The sequence below is a fragment of the Eucyclogobius newberryi genome, unplaced genomic scaffold, assembly GCF_026437365.1.
Source record: "Eucyclogobius newberryi isolate DKJ021-1_F unplaced genomic scaffold, fEucNew1.0.hap1 SCAF_55, whole genome shotgun sequence".
Classification (NCBI taxonomy): Eukaryota; Metazoa; Chordata; class Actinopteri; order Gobiiformes; family Gobiidae; genus Eucyclogobius; species Eucyclogobius newberryi.
The window spans coordinates 139217-158981 of NW_027316223.1; the positions used below are offsets into that span (position 1 = coordinate 139217).

At 46.3% G+C, this 19765-nt stretch overlaps 11 non-coding genes across 11 annotated transcripts; 1 reads left to right on the forward strand and 10 right to left on the reverse strand.

The window, feature by feature from the left end:
• Positions 1-1578: 1578 nt before the first annotated feature.
• trnak-cuu (transfer RNA lysine (anticodon CUU)) lies at positions 1579-1651 on the reverse strand. The gene has a single exon. It is a non-coding gene; the product is annotated as a tRNA-Lys (tRNA).
• A 329-nt stretch (positions 1652-1980) lies between these two features.
• trnal-caa (transfer RNA leucine (anticodon CAA)) lies at positions 1981-2090 on the reverse strand. Its single transcript has 2 exons — positions 2053-2090; positions 1981-2026 (listed from the first exon to the last, which is right to left on the reverse strand). It is a non-coding gene; the product is annotated as a tRNA-Leu (tRNA).
• Positions 2091-4342: 2252 nt separating this feature from the next.
• Positions 4343-4415, reverse strand: trnak-cuu (transfer RNA lysine (anticodon CUU)). The gene has a single exon. It is a non-coding gene; the product is annotated as a tRNA-Lys (tRNA).
• Positions 4416-4746: 331 nt separating this feature from the next.
• trnal-caa (transfer RNA leucine (anticodon CAA)) lies at positions 4747-4856 on the reverse strand. The gene is made up of 2 exons: positions 4819-4856; positions 4747-4792 (listed from the first exon to the last, which is right to left on the reverse strand). It is a non-coding gene; the product is annotated as a tRNA-Leu (tRNA).
• Positions 4857-7108: 2252 nt separating this feature from the next.
• Positions 7109-7181, reverse strand: trnak-cuu (transfer RNA lysine (anticodon CUU)). Its single transcript has one exon. It is a non-coding gene; the product is annotated as a tRNA-Lys (tRNA).
• Positions 7182-7511: 330 nt separating this feature from the next.
• On the reverse strand, positions 7512-7621 carry trnal-caa (transfer RNA leucine (anticodon CAA)). The gene is made up of 2 exons: positions 7584-7621; positions 7512-7557 (listed from the first exon to the last, which is right to left on the reverse strand). It is a non-coding gene; the product is annotated as a tRNA-Leu (tRNA).
• A 2252-nt stretch (positions 7622-9873) lies between these two features.
• Positions 9874-9946, reverse strand: trnak-cuu (transfer RNA lysine (anticodon CUU)). The gene has a single exon. It is a non-coding gene; the product is annotated as a tRNA-Lys (tRNA).
• A 329-nt stretch (positions 9947-10275) lies between these two features.
• On the reverse strand, positions 10276-10385 carry trnal-caa (transfer RNA leucine (anticodon CAA)). Its single transcript has 2 exons — positions 10348-10385; positions 10276-10321 (listed from the first exon to the last, which is right to left on the reverse strand). It is a non-coding gene; the product is annotated as a tRNA-Leu (tRNA).
• A 2252-nt stretch (positions 10386-12637) lies between these two features.
• On the reverse strand, positions 12638-12710 carry trnak-cuu (transfer RNA lysine (anticodon CUU)). The gene has a single exon. It is a non-coding gene; the product is annotated as a tRNA-Lys (tRNA).
• A 331-nt stretch (positions 12711-13041) lies between these two features.
• trnal-caa (transfer RNA leucine (anticodon CAA)) lies at positions 13042-13151 on the reverse strand. Its single transcript has 2 exons — positions 13114-13151; positions 13042-13087 (listed from the first exon to the last, which is right to left on the reverse strand). It is a non-coding gene; the product is annotated as a tRNA-Leu (tRNA).
• A 3395-nt stretch (positions 13152-16546) lies between these two features.
• On the forward strand, positions 16547-16629 carry trnal-caa (transfer RNA leucine (anticodon CAA)). Its single transcript has one exon. It is a non-coding gene; the product is annotated as a tRNA-Leu (tRNA).
• The last annotated feature ends 3136 nt before the right edge of the window (positions 16630-19765 follow it).

The window sequence follows — 19765 nt, forward strand, 5'->3', positions numbered from 1 at the left end:
TAATCTATATCAAAAAGAGGGAAAGTGAGAAGCTAAGGGAGGAGGAACAGCTGAGTTCTACCCAAATCACGCCACAAAAGAACCGCACACTGAAGTCGGCTTACGATTTTGTAGAACTCGGTCCGGCTGGTCCTTGTCCGCGGACGAGATCCGTGGCGAGGCAGCGGCGTGGAGCGGTGTGGCGGGCGAAGGCAGTGGCGTGCCGCGATATCCGTGACGCGGGGCGGCAGCGGTGGCGCGAGGCGGCGCGTGGAGCGGTGTGGCGGGCGAAGGCAGTGGCGTGCCGCGATGTCCGTGACGCGGGGCGGCAGCGGTGGCGCGAGGTGGCGCGTGGCGATGTCCGGGAGTTCCTTAGCGGTAGAACGCTTTAGCTGCGTGTTAGCTCCTCACGCGGCCTTTACGCAGATGAGAACGTAGCGCTGATCCACGTACACGGGGTAGATTACTTCAAAAATAGTAGAAGCGAAGTAGAAAAGAAAGTCTCTGTCCGGTTTAGCGCTTAAGCTTAGTTCCAGGTGTTTCCAGGTGTTTTCAGAGTTCAGGGGGGCGATGAGGCTGGCCTAGTCTTGTCGACCCACGTGGCGGACGCTTTGTTGAGACAAAGGAAAAGTAAACAGGCTGGTCCGTGGAGACGGCTTCAAAGAGATAGACAAAGGCTTGAACAAAAAAAAAGGAAGAAGAGAGCAAGAAGAGAAGAGAGGAGAAGAGAGCGTTCCAAGCTCGGAGCGTCTTTTTGTCACCTAGCGCCGCAGGGCACGCTGGGAGCGAAAGGGGCGGGCGCTACTGCGACGACACGTTAAACACTTTTGGCAGTTTGTGCACATTATTCCTTGAGGTAGATACATTTTACATCTTCTTTCACCTGTGATGGGCACTCGAGTTAAAGCATTGGGAATATAAAACCTTAAACAGTGGAAAAATACGTAACACAAGGTGAAACATGAGGTGTACGGAGTTGATTCGGACAAACATTCATGGCATAATCACATAAAACATAGTTTTCATCGGGGCGTCCTCCTGTAAGACTGTGGGGGAGAAGGTCTGTTATCGCCAAAGTCACAGCGGCTCCCTGCGGTGAGGGAGAGAGGGAGAAAGAAAACCCCCCAATGTTCAAAGAGAGTTTTTCTGTTATCTGGCCGTGGAATATCCATCTCCATTCCCCTACACTTGCAATGAGGTCAAATATAGGACAAACCCATTGTCAGGAGTGGGATTAGAACCCATTCCTCCACTTGTAGACCAAATTTGCTTACGCTTAGGTAGGAGTTTACCTTGACCCTGACACCTTGGACATTTCAGCGATGCTGACATTGAGCTCCCTTATCTCGAAGATAACGTTCCAAAAATCAGTACAAAGTAAATGCTTTGGCAACCTTACACTAGATGAAGTCTTTCCAATTATGTACAGTCCATATAAAGAGATGACTTTAACAGGTGATGAGAATTGAGTGAAATAGTTCAAATCTCATTGTTACAGAGGGTTTAATTCTTCTTCTTTCGGTTCCAACAGAAGAAAATTTATGACCAAGATTTCACCGGTTGTAATGGCGAGCAGTCCATAAAGCTTAAAATCAACTCCGCCCAACGTGGGGCTCGAATCCACGACCCTGAGATTAAGAGTCTCATGCTCTACCGACTGAGCTAGCCAGGCTGGCTGCCCAAAAGGCAAAAAAAGGTCATAATGAAAACCCAGAATTTTTCAGTACTAAGTGGTAAATTAATCTGTCACTTTAATTTCTCAGTGAGTGGTCACAATTACAGTATAAGACATATGATACAGTTCACTCTGAATGTACTCAATGCTTTGACAGTACAGCATCTACGTAGTAGATTGGCCATCACATCACAATTCATCATTGGAAGTAACACTTCATTTGAAATCTTAAGCCAATACGACAATTTTTCATCCATTGTCACACATATGTGCTTGTAAATTAGGGTGTAAAAATGGCTTCCTTTCCAAAGGAAATATTTTTTTTTTGTCAGGAGTGGGATTTGAACCCACGCCTCCATTCAGAGACCAGAATCCCCTGTGGCGAGGAAGGAGTTTACCTTGAGTCTGGCGCCTTAGACCGCTCGGCCATCCTGACACTTTATTTATGTGAACTGTGAGTATACAGAATCAGATCCGTTATTACAGTAGCACAAATGACCGTACCTATACTTTGGTAAAAAAACACATCAAACTGCTGTCTCTTTTTAAAGGAGTTTGATGTGGTTGTTGTCACATCAAACTACTGCGTCCTTTAAAAGTCCACATCAAGCTAATGCTTCGTTTTAAAGTCTATTGCAATTGAGATGTCAGTCGAGAGCCGTAACAGCAGTAGTGCATCCAAGAAAGCTGTGTATTGAATGGATATAGAACCTTTAGTGAAGCAGGAGCCAACAGGCTATTCACATCCTTGTGTAGGGTCTCAAACTACAGGTATTCAGTTTACGATTAAGGAAGATTTCTTAGCAGAAACGAGACAAGACGGGGCACCAGGGTAAAACCCAAAAAGCTAAGATACGGTCCTTAATCGCGCTCGTTAAAAGGTCTGAAGGGTGTTTCACGATTCAGGGACTTACGCATAGTCTAATCAAACAAACAATAGTCAATAACTCTTTCGTGTAGTTTATTTATCAAAAGGGCAATCAAAAAGGGCACCGGAGCAGAAATGCGCACAGGTAAATCACAGGTGATGTTATATCAGATTTAACAGCAGATTTCATGCAGATAATGTTAAACCAGGGTTTTGCCTTTGATAATCAAACGTGTCTATGCTAATCTATATCAAAAAGAGGGAAAGTGAGAAGCTAAGGGAGGAGGAACAGCTGAGTTCTACCCAAATCACGCCACAAAAGAACCGCACACTGAAGTCGGCTTACGATTTTGTAGAACTCGGTCCGGCTGGTCCTTGTCCGCGGACGAGATCCGTGGCGAGGCAGCGGCGTGGAGCGGTGTGGCGGGCGAAGGCAGTGGCGTGCCGCGATATCCGTGACGCGGGGCGGCAGCGGTGGCGCGAGACGGCGCGTGGAGCGGTGTGGCGGGCGAAGGCAGTGGCGTGCCGCGATGTCCGTGACGCGGGGCGGCAGCGGTGGCGCGAGGTGGCGCGTGGCGATGTCCGGGAGTTCCTTAGCGGTAGAACGCTTTAGCTGCGTGTTAGCTCCTCACGCGGCCTTTACTCAGATGAGAACGTAGCGCTGATCCACGTAAACGGCGTAGATTACTTCAAAAATAGTAGAAGCGAAGTAGAAAAGAAAGTCTCTGTCCGGTTTAGCGCTTAAGCTTAGTTCCAGGTGTTTCCAGGTGTTTTCAGAGTTCAGGGGGGCGATGAGGCTGGCCTAGTCTTGTCGACCCACGTGGCGGACGCTTTGTTGAGACAAAGGAAAAATAAACAGGCTCGTCCGTGGAGACGGCTTCAAAGAGATAGACAAAGGCTTGAACAAAAAAAAAGGAAGAAGAGAGCAAGAAGAGAAGAGAGGAGAAGAGAGCGTTCCAAGCTCGGAGCGTCTTTTTGTCACCTAGCGCCGCAGGGCACGCTGGGAGCGAAAGGGGCGGGCGCTACTGCGACGACACGTTAAACACTTTTGGCAGTTTGTGCACATTATTCCTTGAGGTAGATACATTTTACATCTTCTTTCACCTGTGATGGGCACTCGAGTTAAAGCATTGGGAATATAAAACCTTAAACAGTGGAAAAATACGTAACACAAGGTGAAACATGAGGTGTACGGAGTTGATTCGGACAAACATTCATGGCATAATCACATAAAACATAGTTTTCATCAGGGCGTCCTCCTGTAAGACTGTGGGGGAGAAGGTCTGTTATCGCCAAAGTCACAGCGGCTCCCTGCGGTGAGGGAGAGAGGGAGAAAGAAAACCCCCCAATGTTCAAAGAGAGTTTTTCTGTTATCTGGCCGTGGAATGTCCATCTCCATTCCCCTACACTTGCAATGAGGTCAAATATAGGACAAACCCATTGTCAGGAGTGGGATTAGAACCCATTCCTCCACTTGTAGACCAAATTTGCTTACGCTTAGGTAGGAGTTTACCTTGACCCTGACACCTTGGACATTTCAGCGATGCTGACATTGAGCTCCCTTATCTCGAAGATAACGTTCCAAAAATCAGTACAAAGTAAATGCTTTGGCAACCTTACACTAGATGAAGTCTTTCCAATTATGTACAGTCCATATAAAGAGATGACTTTAACAGGTGATGAGAATTGAGTGAAATAGTTCAAATCTCATTGTTACAGAGGGTTTAATTCTTCTTCTTTCGGTTCCAACAGAAGAAAATTTATGACCAAGATTTCACGGGTTGTAATGGCGAGCAGTCCATAAAGCTTAAAATTAACTCCGCCCAACGTGGGGCTCGAACCCATGACCCTGAGATTAAGAGTCTCATGCTCTACCGACTGAGCTAGCCAGGCTGGCTGCCCAAAAGGCAAAAAAAGGTCATAATGAAAACCCAGAATTTTTCAGTACTAAGTCTGGTAAATTAATCTGTCACTTTAATTTCTCAGTGAGTGGTCACAATTACAGTATAAGACATATGATACAGTTCACTCTGAATGTACTCAATGCTTTGACAGTACAGCATCTACGTAGTAGATTGGCCATCACATCACAATTCATCATTGGAAGTAACACTTCATTTGAAATCTTAAGCCAATACGACAATTTTTCATCCATTGTCACACATATGTGCTTGTAAATTAGGGTGTAAAAATGGCTTCCTTTCCAAAGGAAATATTTTTTTTTTGTCAGGAGTGGGATTTGAACCCACGCCTCCATTCAGAGACCAGAATCCCCTGTGGCGAGGAAGGAGTTTACCTTGAGTCTGGCGCCTTAGACCGCTCGGCCATCCTGACACTTTATTTATGTGAACTGTGAGTATACAGAATCATATCCGTTATTACAGTAGCACAAATGACCGTACCTATACTTTGGTAAAAAAACACATCAAACTGCTGTCTCTTTTTAAAGGAGTTTGATGTGGTTGTTGTCACATCAAACTACTGCGTCCTTTAAAAGTCCACATCAAGCTAATGCTTCGTTTTAAAGTCTATTGCAATTGAGATGTCAGTCGAGAGCCGTAACAGCAGTAGTGCATCCAAGAAAGCTGTGTATTGAATGGATATAGAACCTTTAGTGAAGCAGGAGCCAACAGGCTATTCACATCCTTGTGTAGGGTCTCAAACTACAGGTATTCAGTTTACGATTAAGGAAGATTTCTTAGCAGAAACGAGACAAGACGGGGCACCAGGGTAAAACCCAAAAAGCTAAGATACGGTCCTTAATCGCGCTCGTTAAAAGGTCTGAAGGGTGTTTCACGATTCAGGGACTTACGCATAGTCTAATCAAACAAACAATAGTCAATAACTCTTTCGTGTAGTTTATTTATCAAAAGGGCAATCAAAAAGGGCACCGGAGCAGAAATGCGCACAGGTAAATCACAGGTGATGTTATATCAGATTTAACAGCAGATTTCATGCAGATAATGTTAAACCAGGGTTTTGCCTTTGATAATCAAACGTGTCTATGCTAATCTATATCAAAAAGAGGGAAAGTGAGAAGCTAAGGGAGGAGGAACAGCTGAGTTCTACCCAAATCACGCCACAAAAGAACCGCACACTGAAGTCGGCTTACGATTTTGTAGAACTCGGTCCGGCTGGTCCTTGTCCGCGGACGAGATCCGTGGCGAGGCAGCGGCGTGGAGCGGTGTGGCGGGCGAAGGCAGTGGCGTGCCGCGATATCCGTGACGCGGGGCGGCAGCGGTGGCGCGAGGCGGCGCGTGGAGCGGTGTGGCGGGCGAAGGCAGTGGCGTGCCGCGATGTCCGTGACGCGGGGCGGCAGCGGTGGCGCGAGGTGGCGCGTGGCGATGTCCGGGAGTTCCTTAGCGGTAGAACGCTTTAGCTGCGTGTTAGCTCCTCACGCGGCCTTTACTCAGATGAGAACGTAGCGCTGATCCACGTAAACGGCGTAGATTACTTCAAAAATAGTAGAAGCGAAGTAGAAAAGAAAGTCTCTGTCCGGTTTAGCGCTTAAGCTTAGTTCCAGGTGTTTCCAGGTGTTTTCAGAGTTCAGGGGGGCGATGAGGCTGGCCTAGTCTTGTCGACCCACGTGGCGGACGCTTTGTTGAGACAAAGGAAAAATAAACAGGCTCGTCCGTGGAGACGGCTTCAAAGAGATAGACAAAGGCTTGAACAAAAAAAAAGGAAGAAGAGAGCAAGAAGAGAAGAGAGGAGAAGAGAGCGTTCCAAGCTCGGAGCGTCTTTTTGTCACCTAGCGCCGCAGGGCACGCTGGGAGCGAAAGGGGCGGGCGCTACTGCGACGACACGTTAAACACTTTTGGCAGTTTGTGCACATTATTCCTTGAGGTAGATACATTTTACATCTTCTTTCACCTGTGATGGGCACTCGAGTTAAAGCATTGGGAATATAAAACCTTAAACAGTGGAAAAATACGTAACACAAGGTGAAACATGAGGTGTACGGAGTTGATTCGGACAAACATTCATGGCATAATCACATAAAACATAGTTTTCATCAGGGCGTCCTCCTGTAAGACTGTGGGGGAGAAGGTCTGTTATCGCCAAAGTCACAGCGGCTCCCTGCGGTGAGGGAGAGAGGGAGAAAGAAAACCCCCCAATGTTCAAAGAGAGTTTTTCTGTTATCTGGCCGTGGAATGTCCATCTCCATTCCCCTACACTTGCAATGAGGTCAAATATAGGACAAACCCATTGTCAGGAGTGGGATTAGAACCCATTCCTCCACTTGTAGACCAAATTTGCTTACGCTTAGGTAGGAGTTTACCTTGACCCTGACACCTTGGACATTTCAGCGATGCTGACATTGAGCTCCCTTATCTCGAAGATAACGTTCCAAAAATCAGTACAAAGTAAATGCTTTGGCAACCTTACACTAGATGAAGTCTTTCCAATTATGTACAGTCCATATAAAGAGATGACTTTAACAGGTGATGAGAATTGAGTGAAATAGTTCAAATCTCATTGTTACAGAGGGTTTAATTCTTCTTCTTTCGGTTCCAACAGAAGAAAATTTATGACCAAGATTTCACGGGTTGTAATGGCAAGCAGTCCATAAAGCTTAAAATCAACTCCGCCCAACGTGGGGCTCGAACCCACGACCCTGAGATTAAGAGTCTCATGCTCTACCGACTGAGCTAGCCAGGCTGGCTGCCCAAAAGGCAAAAAAGGTCATAATGAAAACCCAGAATTTTTCAGTACTAAGTCTGGTAAATTAATCTGTCACTTTAATTTCTCAGTGAGTGGTCACAATTACAGTATAAGACATATGATACAGTTCACTCTGAATGTACTCAATGCTTTGACAGTACAGCATCTACGTAGTAGATTGGCCATCACATCACAATTCATCATTGGAAGTAACACTTCATTTGAAATCTTAAGCCAATACGACAATTTTTCATCCATTGTCACACATATGTACTTGTAAATTAGGGTGTAAAAATGGCTTCCTTTCCAAAGGAAATATTTTTTTTTTGTCAGGAGTGGGATTTGAACCCACGCCTCCATTCAGAGACCAGAATCCCCTGTGGCGAGGAAGGAGTTTACCTTGAGTCTGGCGCCTTAGACCGCTCGGCCATCCTGACACTTTATTTAAGTGAACTGTGAGTATACAGAATCATATCCGTTATTACAGTAGCACAAATGACCGTACCTATACTTTGGTAAAAAAACACATCAAACTGCTGTCTCTTTTTAAAGGAGTTTGATGTGGTTGTTGTCACATCAAACTACTGCGTCCTTTAAAAGTCCACATCAAGCTAATGCTTCGTTTTAAAGTCTATTGCAATTGAGATGTCAGTCGAGAGCCGTAACAGCAGTAGTGCATCCAAGAAAGCTGTGTATTGAATGGATATAGAACCTTTAGTGAAGCAGGAGCCAACAGGCTATTCACATCCTTGTGTAGGGTCTCAATCTACAGGTATTCAGTTTACGATTAAGGAAGATTTCTTAGCAGAAACGAGACAAGACGGGGCACCAGGGTAAAACCCAAAAAGCTAAGATACGGTCCTTAATCGCGCTCGTTAAAAGGTCTGAAGGGTGTTTCACGATTCAGGGACTTACGCATAGTCTAATCAAACAAACAATAGTCAATAACTCTTTCGTGTAGTTTATTTATCAAAAGGGCAATCAAAAAGGGCACCGGAGCAGAAATGCGCACAGGTAAATCACAGGTGATGTTATATCAGATTTAACAGCAGATTTCATGCAGATAATGTTAAACCAGGGTTTTGCCTTTGATAATCAAACGTGTCTATGCTAATCTATATCAAAAAGAGGGAAAGTGAGAAGCTAAGGGAGGAGGAACAGCTGAGTTCTACCCAAATCACGCCACAAAAGAACCGCACACTGAAGTCGGCTTACGATTTTGTAGAACTCGGTCCGGCTGGTCCTTGTCCGCGGACGAGATCCGTGGCGAGGCAGCGGCATGGAGCGGTGTGGCGGGCGAAGGCAGTGGCGTGCCGCGATATCCGTGACGCGGGGCGGCAGCGGTGGCGCGAGGCGGCGCGTGGAGCGGTGTGGCGGGCGAAGGCAGTGGCGTGCCGCGATGTCCGTGACGCGGGGCGGCAGCGGTGGCGCGAGGTGGCGCGTGGCGATGTCCGGGAGTTCCTTAGCGGTAGAACGCTTTAGCTGCGTGTTAGCTCCTCACGCGGCCTTTACTCAGATGAGAACGTAGCGCTGATCCACGTAAACGGCGTAGATTACTTCAAAAATAGTAGAAGCGAAGTAGAAAAGAAAGTCTCTGTCCGGTTTAGCGCTTAAGCTTAGTTCCAGGTGTTTCCAGGTGTTTTCAGAGTTCAGGGGGGCGATGAGGCTGGCCTAGTCTTGTCGACCCACGTGGCGGACGCTTTGTTGAGACAAAGGAAAAGTAAACAGGCTCGTCCGTGGAGACGGCTTCAAAGAGATAGACAAAGGCTTGAACAAAAAAAAAGGAAGAAGAGAGCAAGAAGAGAAGAGAGGAGAAGAGAGCGTTCCAAGCTCGGAGCGTCTTTTTGTCACCTAGCGCCGCAGGGCATGCTGGGAGCGAAAGGGGCGGGCGCTACTGCGACGACACATTAAACACTTTTGGCAGTTTGTGCACATTATTCCTTGAGGTAGATACATTTTACATCTTCTTTCACCTGTGATGGGCACTCGAGTTAAAGCATTGGGAATATAAAACCTTAAACAGTGGAAAAATACGTAACACAAGGTGAAACATGAGGTGTACGGAGTTGATTCGGACAAACATTCATGGCATAATCACATAAAACATAGTTTTCATCGGGGCGTCCTCCTGTAAGACTGTGGGGGAGAAGGTCTGTTATCGCCAAAGTCACAGCGGCTCCCTGCGGTGAGGGAGAGAGGGAGAAAGAAAACCCCCCAATGTTCAAAGAGAGTTTTTCTGTTATCTGGCCGTGGAATGTCCATCTCCATTCCCCTACACTTGCAATGAGGTCAAATATAGGACAAACCCATTGTCAGGAGTGGGATTAGAACCCATTCCTCCACTTGTAGACCAAATTTGCTTACGCTTAGGTAGGAGTTTACCTTGACCCTGACACCTTGGACATTTCAGCGATGCTGACATTGAGCTCCCTTATCTCGAAGATAACGTTCCAAAAATCAGTACAAAGTAAATGCTTTGGCAACCTTACACTAGATGAAGTCTTTCCAATTATGTACAGTCCATATAAAGAGATGACTTTAACAGGTGATGAGAATTGAGTGAAATAGTTCAAATCTCATTGTTACAGAGGGTTTAATTCTTCTTCTTTCGGTTCCAACAGAAGAAAATTTATGACCAAGATTTCACGGGTTGTAATGGCGAGCAGTCCATAAAGCTTAAAATTAACTCCGCCCAACGTGGGGCTCGAACCCACGACCCTGAGATTAAGAGTCTCATGCTCTACCGACTGAGCTAGCCAGGCTGGCTGCCCAAAAGGCAAAAAAAGGTCATAATGAAAACCCAGAATTTTTCAGTACTAAGTCTGGTAAATTAATCTGTCACTTTAATTTCTCAGTGAGTGGTCACAATTACAGTATAAGACATATGATACAGTTCACTCTGAATGTACTCAATGCTTTGACAGTACAGCATCTACGTAGTAGATTGGCCATCACATCACAATTCATCATTGGAAGTAACACTTCATTTGAAATCTTAAGCCAATACGACAATTTTTCATCCATTGTCACACATGTGCTTGTAAATTAGGGTGTAAAAATGGCTTCCTTTCCAAAGGAAATATTTTTTTTTTGTCAGGAGTGGGATTTGAACCCACGCCTCCATTCAGAGACCAGAATCCCCTGTGGCGAGGAAGGAGTTTACCTTGAGTCTGGCGCCTTAGACCGCTCGGCCATCCTGACACTTTATTTATGTGAACTGTGAGTATACAGAATCAGATCCGTTATTACAGTAGCACAAATGACCGTACCTATACTTTGGTAAAAAAACACATCAAACTGCTGTCTCTTTTTAAAGGAGTTTGATGTGGTTGTTGTCACATCAAACTACTGCGTCCTTTAAAAGTCCACATCAAGCTAATGCTTCGTTTTAAAGTCTATTGCAATTGAGATGTCAGTCGAGAGCCGTAACAGCAGTAGTGCATCCAAGAAAGCTGTGTATTGAATGGATATAGAACCTTTAGTGAAGCAGGAGCCAACAGGCTATTCACATCCTTGTGTAGGGTCTCAAACTACAGGTATTCAGTTTACGATTAAGGAAGATTTCTTAGCAGAAACGAGACAAGACGGGGCACCAGGGTAAAACCCAAAAAGCTAAGATACGGTCCTTAATCGCGCTCGTTAAAAGGTCTGAAGGGTGTTTCACGATTCAGGGACTTACGCATAGTCTAATCAAACAAACAATAGTCAATAACTCTTTCGTGTAGTTTATTTATCAAAAGGGCAATCAAAAAGGGCACCGGAGCAGAAATGCGCACAGGTAAATCACAGGTGATGTTATATCAGATTTAACAGCAGATTTCATGCAGATAATGTTAAACCAGGGTTTTGCCTTTGATAATCAAACGTGTCTATGCTAATCTATATCAAAAAGAGGGAAAGTGAGAAGCTAAGGGAGGAGGAACAGCTGAGTTCTACCCAAATCACGCCACAAAAGAACCGCACACTGAAGTCTGCTTACGATTTTGTAGAACTCGGTCCGGCTGGTCCTTGTCCGCGGACGAGATCCGTGGCGAGGCAGCGGCGTGGAGCGGTGTGGCGGGCGAAGGCAGTGGCGTGCCGCGATATCCGTGACGCGGGGCGGCAGCGGTGGCGCGAGGCGGCGCGTGGAGCGGTGTGGCGGGCGAAGGCAGTGGCGTGCCGCGATGTCCGTGACGCGGGGCGGCAGCGGTGGCGCGAGGTGGCGCGTGGCGATGTCCGGGAGTTCCTTAGCGGTAGAACGCTTTAGCTGCGTGTTAGCTCCTCACGCGGCCTTTACTCAGATGAGAACGTAGCGCTGATCCACGTACACGGGGTAGATTACTTCAAAAATAGTAGAAGCGAAGTAGAAAAGAAAGTCTCTGTCCGGTTTAGCGCTTAAGCTTAGTTCCAGGTGTTTCCAGGTGTTTTCAGAGTTCAGGGGGGCGATGAGGCTGGCCTAGTCTTGTCGACCCACGTGGCGGACGCTTTGTTGAGACAAAGGAAAAGTAAACAGGCTGGTCCGTGGAGACGGCTTCAAAGAGATAGACAAAGGCTTGAACAAAAAAAAAGGAAGAAGAGAGCAAGAAGAGAAGAGAGGAGAAGAGAGCGTTCCAAGCTCGGAGCGTCTTTTTGTCACCTAGCGCCGCAGGGCACGCTGGGAGCGAAAGGGGCGGGCGCTACTGCGACGACACGTTAAACACTTTTGGCAGTTTGTGCACATTATTCCTTGAGGTAGATACATTTTACATCTTCTTTCACCTGTGATGGGCACTCGAGTTAAAGCATTGGGAATATAAAACCTTAAACAGTGGAAAAATACGTAACACAAGGTGAAACATGAGGTGTACGGAGTTGATTCGGACAAACATTCATGGCATAATCACATAAAACATAGTTTTCATCGGGGCGTCCTCCTGTAAGACTGTGGGGGAGAAGGTCTGTTATCGCCAAAGTCACAGCGGCTCCCTGCGGTGAGGGAGAGAGGGAGAAAGAAACCCCCCCAATGTTCAAAGAGAGATTTTCTGTTATCTGGCCGTGGAATGTCCATCTCCATTCCCCTACACTTGCAATGAGTTCAAATATAGGACAAACCCATTGTCAGGAGTGGGATTAGAACCCATTCCTCCACTTGTAGACCAAATTTGCTTACGCTTAGGTAGGAGTTTACCTTGACCCTGACACCTTGGACATTTCAGCGATGCTGACATTGAGCTCCCTTATCTCGAAGATAACGTTCCAAAAATCAGTACAAAGTAAATGCTTTGGCAACCTTACACTAGATGAAGTCTTTCCAATTATGTACAGTCCATATAAAGAGATGACTTTAACAGGTGATGAGAATTGAGTGAAATAGTTGAAATCTCATTGTTACAGAGGGATTAATTCTTCTTCTTTCGGTTCCAACAGAAGAAAATTTATGACCAAGATTTCACGGGTTGTAATGGCAAGCAGTCCATAAAGCTTCAAATCAACTCCGCCCGACGTGGGGCTCGAACCCACGACCCCGAGATTAAGAGTCTCATGCTCTACCGACTGAGCTAGCCAGGCTGGCTGTCCAAAAGGCAAAAAAAGGTCATAATGAAAACCCAGAATTTTTCAGTACTAAGTCTGGTAAATTAATCTGTCACTTTAATTTCTCAGTGAGTGGTCACAATTACAGTATAAGACATATGATACAGTTCACTCTGAATGTACTCAATGCTTTGACAGTACAGCATCTACGTAGTAGATTGGCCATCACATCACAATTCATCATTGGAAGTAACACTTCATTTGAAATCTTAAGCCAATACGACAATTTTTCATCCATTGTCACACATTTGTGCTTGTAAATTAGGGTGTAAAAATGGCTTCCTTTCCAAAGGAAATATTTTTTTTTTGTCAGGAGTGGGATTTGAACCCACGCCTCCATTCAGAGACCAGAATCCCCTGTGGCGAGGAAGGATTTTACCTTGAGTCTGGCGCCTTAGACCGCTCGGCCATCCTGACACTTTATTTACGTGAACTGTGAGTATACAGAATCATATCCGTTATTACAGTAGCACAAATGACCGTACCTATACTTTGGTAAAAAAACACATCAAACTGCTGTCTCTTTTTAAAGGAGTTTGATGTGGTTGTTGTCACATCAAACTACTGCGTCCTTTAAAAGTCCACATCAAGCTAATGCTTCGTTTTAAAGTCTATTGCAATTGAGATGTCAGTCGAGAGCCGTAACAGCAGTAGTGCATCCAAGAAAGCTGTGTAGTGAATGGATATAGAACCTTTAGTGAAGCAGGAGCCAACAGGCTATTCACATCCTTGTGTAGGGTCTCAAACTACAGGTATTCAGTTTACGATTAAGGAAGATTTCTTAGCAGAAACGAGACAAGACGGGGCACCAGGGTAAAACCCAAAAAGCTAAGATACGGTCCTTAATCGCGCTCGTTAAAAGGTCTGAAGGGTGTTTCACGATTCAGGGACTTACGCATAGTCTAATCAAACAAACAATAGTCAATAACTCTTTCGTGTAGTTTATTTATCAAAAGGGCAATCAAAAAGGGCACCAGAGCAGAAATGCGCACAGGTAAATCACAGGTGATGTTATATCAGATTTAACAGCAGATTTCATGCAGATAATGTTAAACCAGGGTTTTGCCTTTGATAATCAAACGTGTCTATGCTAATCTATATCAAAAAGAGGGAAAGTGAGAAGCTAAGGGAGGAGGAACAGCTGAGTTCTACCCAAATCACGCCACAAAAGAACCGCACACTGAAGTCGGCTTACGATTTTGTAGAACTCGGTCCGGCTGGTCCTTGTCCGCGGACGAGATCCGTGGCGAGGCAGCGGCGTGGAGCGGTGTGGCGGGCGAAGGCAGTGGCGTGCCGCGATATCCGTGACGCGGGGCGGCAGCGGTGGCGCGAGGCGGCGCGTGGAGCGGTGTGGCGGGCGAAGGCAGTGGCGTGCCGCGATGTCCGTGACGCGGGGCGGCAGCGGTGGCGCGAGATGGCGCGTGGCGATGTCCGGGAGTTCCTTAGCGGTAGAACGCTTTAGCTGCGTGTTAGCTCCTCACGCGGCCTTTACTCAGATGAGAACGTAGCGCTGATCCACGTAAACGGCGTAGATTACTTCAAAAATAGTAGAAGCGAAGTAGAAAAGAAAGTCTCTGTCCGGTTTAGCGCTTAAGCTTAGTTCCAGGTGTTTCCAGGTGTTTTCAGAGTTCAGGGGGGCGATGAGGCTGGCCTAGTCTTGTCGACCCACGTGGCGGACGCTTTGTTGAGACAAAGGAAAAATAAACAGGCTCGTCCGTGGAGACGGCTTCAAAGAGATAGACAAAGGCTTGAACAAAAAAAAAGGAAGAAGAGAGCAAGAAGAGAAGAGAGGAGAAGAGAGCGTTCCAAGCTCGGAGCGTCTTTTTGTCACCTAGCGCCGCAGGGCACGCTGGGAGCGAAAGGGGCGGGCGCTACTGCGACGACACGTTAAACACTTTTGGCAGTTTGTGCACATTATTCCTTGAGGTAGATACATTTTACATCTTCTTTCACCTGTGATGGGCACTCGAGTTAAAGCATTGGGAATATAAAACCTTAAACAGTGGAAAAATACGTAACACAAGGTGAAACATGAGGTGTACGGAGTTGATTCGGACAAACATTCATGGCATAATCACATAAAACATAGTTTTCATCGGGGCGTCCTCCTGTAAGACTGTGGGGGAGAAGGTCTGTTATCGCCAAAGTCACAGCGGCTCCCTGCGGTGAGGGAGAGAGGGAGAAAGAAACCCCCCCAATGTTCAAAGAGAGATTTTCTGTTATCTGGCCGTGGAATGTCCATCTCCATTCCCCTACACTTGCAATGAGGTCAAATATAGGACAAACCCATTGTCAGGAGTGGGATTAGAACCCATTCCTCCACTTGTAGACCAAATTTGCTTACGCTTAGGTAGGAGTTTACCTTGACCCTGACACCTTGGACATTTCAGCGATGCTGACATTGAGCTCCCTTATCTCGAAGATAACGTTCCAAAAATCAGTACAAAGTAAATGCTTTGGCAACCTTACACTAGATGAAGTCTTTCCATTTATGTAGAGTACATATAAAGAGATGACTTTAACAGGTGATGAGAATTGAGTGAAATAGTTGCAATCTCATTGTTACAGAGGGTTTAATTCTTCTTCTTTCGGTTCAAACAGAAGAAAATTTATGACCAAGATTTCAAGGGTTGTAATGGCAAGCAGTCCACTTTTTGATTCTCAGTTTGTTGGCAAGGAATGACTGATGTGGACCCATTTTGGATGAAAACCGTGTTTTGCGTTTGTGGAAATGAGCATCATGGAAGGATGTATGGGCTCTGTGGCGCAATGAGTCGCTAATGGTGAGAGAACATATTTGTTTTTTACAATGGAAAGTCTGCTCGCTTTACTATCTGATGAAAGGCACTGCTGAACGAGGTTCAATTGCCAAGTGTGCTTGAAAAAGTAAGCAAATACATCGGCATTATGTCAAATAACATTATCTTGCAATTTTTCCTCAATATCCAGATTAACTGCAGTATATTGAGTGCGCAATAAATTGGCGAGAGTCGATTGATTGAAAAACTTCCAGTTTTTTTATAGCTACATTGGTACAGGGGATTTAGCTTAAAGGTAGAAAGATTGATGCCCTCGCTCTCCATTAAACACAGTTGATTGGACAGGGGCTGAACTTTCGAATGTTGCTGGCTCGCTTTAAAAAAAAAAAAAGATATTGCGGCTTGTAGAGTCGCAATTATTATACCATGTGGGCTGTATGACTCTGTGGCGCAATTGGGCAGCGCGCTCTGCTGTTAACCGGGAGGTTGGTGGTTCGAGCCCACCCAGGGACGATTGGAAGAGCAATTGCAGGCAAAGTCTACGAGGTAAAATTGGTCAATGAATATCGACTAACATGTTCGAGTAGCATTTTTGAAACGCAGGGTAAACTCCCAATGGATATGGAGTCCGTCGCCTTAACCGCTCGGCCACAACGATACGCTGATACACCGCCCCCTGTAAGTATTATCATTAGTAAGCCATGCCACCTCCCCGGCTTGACCTGCAGGTGTCGCAATTGCGCACGCGCCCGTTTTACTCGCTCTCTCTTTCTCTCTCTCTCTTTCTCTCTCTCTCTCTCTCTCTCTTTCTCTTTCTCTCTCTTTCACTCTACTTCTTCATCGTAAGGACATAATTTTTTTTTTTTTTTTCATCCTTATTATTTAAAATAAAATAAAAATTGACACAATAGCATTTAAAAAAATATCTATATATTATTTTTCTCTTTTCGGCGTTGTCGCATTCTTTATTCAAAATAGTAGCGTGGCGGCGGCGGCGACCGACCGACCGACCGACACCCCTTTTACAAGCGAGCAACGCCATTATAGGCTTTCACCAGGATGGCCGAGCGGTTAAGGCTTCGGACTCAAGATCCGACGGGCGGTGGCCCTCGTGGGTTCGGATCCCATTCCTGGTATAAGCTTCTTGGACAAATATAAAAAATAAAAAAAACACAACACAGGAAATTTTTGGCGGCGGCAAGGCAACGGCGGCAACGGCAGCGATCGTAAGGTCGACAGATACTTAGGTCCGAGCGCAGCGCGGGCAGTAGCTGGGGGCGCACTCGCCACACACGTGTACGAGGCACCCTCGGTACACGTTCGTCGTTTTAGTGTCCTTGCTCCTGGGGCATATTCGGCACCACTTCCTCTTCGCGGGTACAGCAGCGGGTTCTCTTCCTCCTCCTCCTCCCCCCCTCTCTCCCCTCTCCTCTCCCCTCTCTTCTCCCCTCTCCCGAGATGTCCCCGATGACGCCAGGTCATCCCCCCCCCTCCCCCTCCCCCTCCCTTCCTCCTCCCTCCCGCGTATACGAGGCGCGACGAGCGCGCTCCCCAGCTGCTCCATGAACAGCCTGCGTCTGTGGCGTTTGCCGACCATCCACATCAGGTTCAGCTCCCGCCACAGGACGAAAGCATTGTACGCGGACACGTCGATCATGTTGTGGAACAGGACGAGGGCCCACCGGCAGGTTTTCCTCCTGCAGCTGTAGGTACCTGTCACCTTGTCCAGGTTGTCCACGCCTCCCTTGGTGCGATTGTAATGCAGCACGGCCGCCGGTTTGCTCGGAGGAGGAGGCTCGCCGCCGCCGCGATTGCCGTCTCCGTAGGTGGCGCCGCACCGTGGTGAGGATCTGCAAGTTCTTGCTCTTCTTCGCCAGGTAGGAGACCAAGGCGACCGAGGGGACTCCGTTCGTTGCCGTAGCCGTTGGAAGAGGTCCCCGGCGCGGTCTCGCCCAACGTGAACACGAGACGGAAGACGCGATCGCCCTGCGCTTCGTGTCGACCAGTTCCCGCGGGAACTCGCTCCTGTTGGCGCGCAGCGTCCCCAGCAGGGTGAGGCCGTCCCTCTCGAAGAATAGCCTGCGGGCGAGCTCGTACGAGGTGAAGAAGTTGTCGCACGTGACGTTGCGCCCCCCCCGGCCCCCCTTCCCAGTCCCTCGGTGAGATCGAGCACGACCCGCGTGGCCAGGTTCTTCTCCGGAGGCGCGCGCTTATCGGATTTCCCGGTGTAGACCTGCATCTTCCAGGCGTAACTGGACAGCGAGTCGCACGCGACCCACAGCTTGATTCCGTACTTCGCCGGCTTTGAGGGAAGGGGCAGCGACCTGTCAAAGAAGAAAGAAGAACGAAGAAAGAAGAAGAAAGAAGAAGGAAGAAGGAAGAAGAAGAAGAAGAAGAAGAAGAAGAAGAAGAAGAAGAAGAAGAAGAAGAAGAAGAAGAAGAAGAAGAAGAAGAAGAAGAAGAAGAAGGGGAAAAAAAATAAAAAAAAATAATGAAGGAAAAACAAGAACACAAGAACAACAAATATTATTTAATTTGAATTTACTTTTCATGATTTATTAATTTATTAATTTATTAATTTATTAATTTATTAATTTATTAATTTATTAATTTATTAATTTATTGATTTATTGATTTATTGATTATTATTATTTTCTCTTTTTTTTTCTCCATTTGTTTAAATAAAAAAAAATCACCTCTAAACGAAACCAGCCTCTCGTCTACGGTGACCTTGGATCCCGGATTGTACATGAGCGGCAGTCGCTTGCACCACAAGTCCCACAGCTCCCTGATGGGCGCCAACTTGTCTACTCCTACTTCTCCTCCTCCTCGCCTTGCCTCTCAAGCGACGGCTTGGAGGTCCACGAGATTTCCCCGCGTTTAGAGAGCATAAGGTGTTCGTCGTCGCCGCCGCCGCCGCCGCCTTCTTCTTCTTCTTCTTCTTCTTCTTCTTCTTCTTCTTCTTCTTCTTCTTCTTCTTCTTCTTCTTCTTCTTCTTCTTCTTCTTCTTCTTCTTCTTCTTCTTCTTCTTCTTCTTCTTCTTCCCCTCGCAAGTTCTGATTGATTGGTTTCAACAAAGATTACTGTCAGAGGATTATAGTGGTCATTTCTTTGTTTCATTTCTTGCTTATAATAAGTCCTATAAAAGTCCTGTCTCTCCAAGTCAAAGGATTCCTTCAACACATCAATGCTTTTCATTTGAGTTTCTTTTGCAATGCGGTGAAACGTTTACGCCTTTTGTAATCCAGGCGTTGAATCATAAGCTTGGTCATAAGAAAACCAGCTCCAGATTTTAACAGCTTTGTTTAGTTTGTATGCTTTGGTTGGCTCCTTTCAGGGGGTAAGCACAGATTTTACCCAAAGATTCTTCATGTTTCTGCACTTTTTCAAAAGAGTAACGCTACTCTCGGGGCACTCAAGGTTCCACTGAGATTTGAACTCGGATCGCTGGATTCAAAGTGTGCTAACCATTACACCATGGAACCGCAAAATGCTCCCTGGACGGATAACGGTGATCCAAAGCTACAAGTCTTTACATCAATCATCCCTTGCCAAAAAAATGAGAAACAAGGAGTGCAAACAGTGCAAACAATCTTGATGTGCAGCAATACTTTTCCCTCTCTTAATGCAAAGTGTAGCAGCAGTAAACTTGAGGGAGAAAGGTATGGGTTTGAGGGCTCTTCTTGTGGGCTTTACTCTCCTTGTAAATATTTTTCATAGACAAAAGAGTAGGCATTTCCTGTTTACTAAACAGGCCCTTTGACCAAGGAAGCCCCAGCGCCGTAATGATTTCCTGGTTTCCTTACATAATTACATACAGTGGTTACTTCTGGGATTGTATTTCTTGCTTGCTCTGGCAAGGTGAGCAGTCGTCCCTGGGTGGGCTCGAACCACCAACTTTTCGCCTACCAGCAGAACGCGCTAGCCGATTGCGCCACAGAGGCGAGAATCTTGACATACCCATAAAAGGTTTAACCCTCTAATTGCAATTAAAAATGAAGAAAAACTCTGGATTCAGAGCGCTAGCCGCTATACCGTTGAACCACACCTTTCTACAGGATGTCCTGTTTTGAAAATAAGTATGACATTTGATCATTGGGCTATATCAAAGAGAGCAGCATTGAAGTAGGCAAACTTCTGCTTCATAGTTTCATTGTGTGGTGGTCATCACATCTGCCCTACACGCAGAAGGTCTTGGGTACAACATTCAGCGAAACCAAACATGTTACCAAACATGTTCATGCTAACAATGTTCCAATGAAAGCTTGCTGT